This window comes from Phyllostomus hastatus, unplaced genomic scaffold (assembly GCF_019186645.2).
Source record: "Phyllostomus hastatus isolate PE091 unplaced genomic scaffold, TTU_PhHast_1.1 phas_contig_80, whole genome shotgun sequence".
NCBI classification, from domain to species: domain Eukaryota; kingdom Metazoa; phylum Chordata; class Mammalia; order Chiroptera; family Phyllostomidae; genus Phyllostomus; species Phyllostomus hastatus.
The window spans coordinates 48540767-48545466 of NW_025333960.1; the positions used below are offsets into that span (position 1 = coordinate 48540767).

At 54.1% G+C, this 4700-nt stretch overlaps 1 long non-coding RNA gene across 1 annotated transcript; it reads left to right on the forward strand.

Moving 5' to 3' along the window:
• The first annotated feature begins 289 nt into the window (after positions 1-289).
• On the forward strand, positions 290-3979 carry LOC123826247. The gene is made up of 2 exons (XR_006787025.1): positions 290-1147; positions 2879-3979. It is a non-coding gene; the product is annotated as an uncharacterized LOC123826247 (long non-coding RNA).
• The last annotated feature ends 721 nt before the right edge of the window (positions 3980-4700 follow it).

Consider the following 4700-nt stretch of genomic DNA (forward strand, 5'->3'; position numbering starts at 1 on the left):
CCAGCCGTGGGGCCTGGGGAGCAGCTGCCCCTGATCACGAGGGAAACTGCCAGTGATCTGGGTCTCAGTTCGCCTCCCTCTGTGATACCAGAAAGGACTGGAAGTGTTTGTGTTCCGAGGAGTTTTGTGAGATTGATGAATGGCCTGGGAAAAAGCACCCATGAGTCTGTTTATTTTTTAACTCTGATATTAAAAACATTCCAGCAGAAAAACATAAGATCAAAGGCCCCAAAGGTTGAATGCCTGCTCCCTGGCTGGGGTTTCAGAACTGCTTAGAAGCTCAGAGCCGCCAAATCCCAGGGCATTAGTGCCCTGGGAGCGCGTGGAGGACACGGAGGACACCTGTCCCGAGGGGACCCTTTCCTGGCCTGGCAGGCGTTTCACACTCCGCCCGGCGCCAGGGAACACGCACACGAGCCAAGTGCGGGCAGACTGCGCAGATGCTATAAAAGATTCCCAGTAGAGCTCCTTAAAGCTTTCCTGACTGATCTTCGACTTCAAGGTTACGGCCAAGCAAATTGCGCCGGGAGCTGATGTGTTCGAACACTGACAGCTCACCAGAATCAAACCGGACAGACCTTGGGCACACCTCTTCCACGGGCCGAGAGATGCCGCGGGCCCTGCGCTCAGAGTCTGAACCCTAAATGCACTCCTGGGACCCCCCGCGGTGGTCGGAGGCCAGGGATGGAAAGTGAGGGGCAGCAGAGACGGGTTTCCCCTTGGCCTCCAACGATTCAAGCTCAGATGGAAGGGCAAATCAGCATTAGATGAAAAGTGTGAGATTCTGCTTGTATGTCTGGAAAGGTCATTACCAGAGAGGATGCAGGGCCTGGACCCTCTAGCGCCGGTCTCTGTCTGTGGGCTCCTGGTGTGTTACGTAGATTCTTGCCTCCTTCCCCCCCTTCACATCCATCCCCTGGGACCCGGGCCGCTCAGACCTGCTGGCTCTGCTGAGAAAGCAGACCTGGGAGCGGGTCCTCGGATGGCGCGCTGGGAGAACCCCCTTCTCCCTTCCACGCCAGGTTTCGATGGAGAGGTGTCAGCAGTTCCGGAAAACCCCTGCCCCGGGGGACTTCAGACGAGAACAGAAACACGCAGGGACTTTGGACGACGGGACCCGCTGAAGTGGGGCAAACGACTGAGTCAGGTATTTGCTCAGCCCTTTAACGAGGCCGCGTAAGCAATAAAAAGAGGTTCATAGGGTTTTAATGTCACTGAGCTTTCCAGGGCGAATTAAAGAGAGCGGCGAAGTACGAGGGGAGTGGATTTAAAAATTAACCTGTGTGTGAATGCACTATGTTCCGAAGAGGAATTAAAAAGCAAACAAGGATTAATTGATCCCCTCCTCCCCCAGAAGCAGGGCGATGGCATTCCAGGAGTGAAATTGATTGGCTCCTGAATAGGCTCTGATGCGTAATTAAACAAGGAGGCCGATCGATACTCAGTAGCTGGGATTTAGATCCCCGCTGACAAGCTAACAGTGGAATCCAGAAGGGAACAGAACTGCTGTTCGGCTCAGGCAAGACTGGAACCTAAGGTTTCTGAGTTAAACCCAAAAGCAATAATGCCTTGCTCTTCTCTCCTCTCTCACTTCAAAAACCCGTTTGATTCAGTATTAGCCCCATGCAAAAATAGGGACCCCCCCCCCCACGCAGGGCATGTCTCTCAGTGGCAGGTGATAGACATAAAGGGCCGAGTCTCTGATCACATGGTTCATATTTATGCAACTGCAATCAAGCTGCCTAAGTTCACGTAGTTAAATAAAAATATCACAACCGAGTTACTTATTAGCCACCTTGAACCTGCCTCCCAGAGAGCCAGAGGGTTGGGGAGACAGCCAGCTTACAAGCGAGCTGGAATGGTCCGCCTTGCTCTCCGTCGTGGTTTATAAACCAGATGGGCCATGAGTGTCCAGGGTGGGGCCGAATGACCAGAGCTGCCCATCAGGCCAGCAGCCCCCGTGGCTGCCCGCCAAGACACTCAGCGCCTAATCAGAGAGACCTGGTGGAACTTTCCTCCCCATACGTGGTGGACCCTGGGCCCTCTGCTGCAGCGCCCACCAGATGAAGGTGGAACACATAGCAAGGAAAGGACACAGAAGCAGAAAGGATTTTTCCAAGCACATGGAGGGAAAAGGCCTGTTATGGGGGAGGGTTTAAGGCAAAGACATAGCTGAGACTGTTTCATCTGTTACTGTGGTTGGCTGGTTGGTCCTGGGATTCTCTGGAAAGAGGCAGAATGGAAGGAAAATCAAGGGGTGACCACTCACAATTGTCCCAGAGAGCAAGGTCCCCTCTCAGGCACTCATTCAAGATTTCCTAGATCCCTGGGCCTTCTTGGAAGAACCCGTTCCTTCCATTCTTGCTTGTAAACCTGTGGATTTCTCTAGATGCGTAAGCAGTTTGACTTTCTGGCTGGGAAAAGGGAGGGAGAAGAAGACCTTGGAGCCAAGGGCCCCTGGAGATGTACATGGCTAACACATAGGAAAACACACAGGAGAAGAGAATTGATTTCATTCACGGGGGAGAGAGAGATTTATAGAGTATAAGCAAGGGATTTGTAACTTCCAGGATCCACATGATAAAATTCTAGGGTCGTTCTGTCAACAGAGACAGAAGGCAGAACAGCCGTGGCCAGGACTGTGGGGGTGCGTTAGGGCCACATGGGTACAAAGGGTCAGTGTGCAATGACAAGGAGCTCTGGAGGGGACAGTGGCGGTGCTTGCACAACTGTGTGACTGCACTTCATGCCACTGCACTCACTCACTGCGCACTTAAAAACGGTTAAAATGGTAAGTTGTATGTTATGTATATTTAGCCATAATAAAAAAAAATACTAGAGTCCGTAACAACAGTCTGATTTCCTCTATAATTTATAGACACACGCAGCCCACGACTAAGGTTTCTCCACGTCTTAAAGAAACGTGGCCGAGGAGCACGTGAAGATGAAGACTTCAAGGCATTGGAGGCATGCCTGCGTCTGTTCAAGCTCAAGGCGTTCATGTGAAACCTTTCCGGAAAACGCGCCAGCCCAGGTCCCGGTGTCCTCCGCCTGCTGCGTGCGCATCCGCCTCTGTGCCCCGCCCCCGCCCCATGCCCGCGCTGAGTCGCTGAAAACAGCCAGAGTGTGTCTCCTCTGCTCCCACCCACCCCCGTTTTTTCTGCTGCTCTTCGCCCACCAGCGTTCCCTTTTTCTCTCCCGATCCCAGGAGCAGATCTGACGCCCTCATTCCCACTGAGGCGCGAGGGTCTAAGAAGATGTATACGGCCCACCTAGGAATGTTTACATTTCACCTCAAAGCTGAGCTTGAGCGAAAAGAATTAAAATAGAGCCGTGGGAACAGAATCTGCAACGTCTCCAACTCATCCCCCCAAGCTCTGTTGTCTGTGCCTCAAAATCAGACTCCGCCTGCACCTCTCCAATGATCTTAGGGATTTCTCCTCCGAAGTCTTTTCCCCGGTCAGTTCCTCCTTCATGAGCTCCTCTCAGAAGCCCAGTCCTTATTCTCACCCACCTGCCTTCTTGGCCACAGCCCCACTCCAAGTTCAGTTGCTCACAGGGCCCAGAAATGTCTCCGAGGCACCTTCTAAGTCTGTCAAGGACAAGTCGGACGCACGCGCTGAGGCCAAACAGAAAGGCGGGGGAGCACGCGGGGCGCTCAGAGCTGGCCCAGGCCTGAAGGCCGTTTGTAGCTAATGCGGTGAGCGGCTCCAACCAGATGAGCCCGCATGGACGCCGGCAAAGGGCACAAGGCAAGCTCTATCTCCGCTCAAGCCTGCCGCCTGTCCTGGAACAAAGGAGCCAAGGTTCCTTCAACACAAACACCGCTGGCTCTCTGGTGGGAAAGACAGGCTCTCTGTCATATCTGCAAAGCCAGGGCCAGCGGGGGCCAGGACCGAGGACCCGGGCTTTTCAAAGGCTCCCCGGGAAAGCCCACGGTTCGAGTTCAAGTGATGGCAAATAAAAAAACCAAAGCAGGGTGCTTTGTGTTGGTCTGGTGCTGTGAACACCAACCAGAAAGAATGTGATATTTCACGTATTTATTTACTTATTTTTGGAAGCAGCAGGAAGATGCTGGGAGGGGGAGCCGTGCTCAAAACAAGGCAGCTCTAAAGGACCACAAAGGACCTGTTGTTTCACACTCAGAGAGCCACCGACTGTCAGCAGCGACAAGTCCAACGATAATATGTTCCATGGCTTCGGTCCCCTTGTTTCCCCTTGGTGAATGGGAAACCCTTGAACCCGCGCTAAGTTATAGGGCAGAAGGCCCCTTTTGTTTCCAACTGGGGGAGGAGTGGGGGGGGGGAGACAGAGGGCCCCAAACAGAAGGGAGCATCCAAGGATGCCCGTGGCCTGGAGAGTGAGCCGAACTGCCCGTGGTTTAGGGCACAGGCTGACTCTGGGTGGACGGAGAAGCCGTGCCCGCCCCTCTCAGGGGCGAGGTCCACGCCGGCACCTGTCCTAGTCTGTCCGGGCTGCTGCAGCAGGACACCACTGACCGCGCGGCTTCGAAACGACAGAAATCTAGCGCTCACAGTTGTAGGGGCTGGAAGTCCGAGGTCAAGGTGCCAGCGTGGCTGGGTGAGGGCCCTCTTCCAGGTGGCAGGCTTCTCGCCCGGTGGAAGGAGCAAGATTGCTCTCCAGATGGGTCTCCTAGGACGGCGCTAACCCCATCCACGAGGGCTCCATCCTCATAAGCT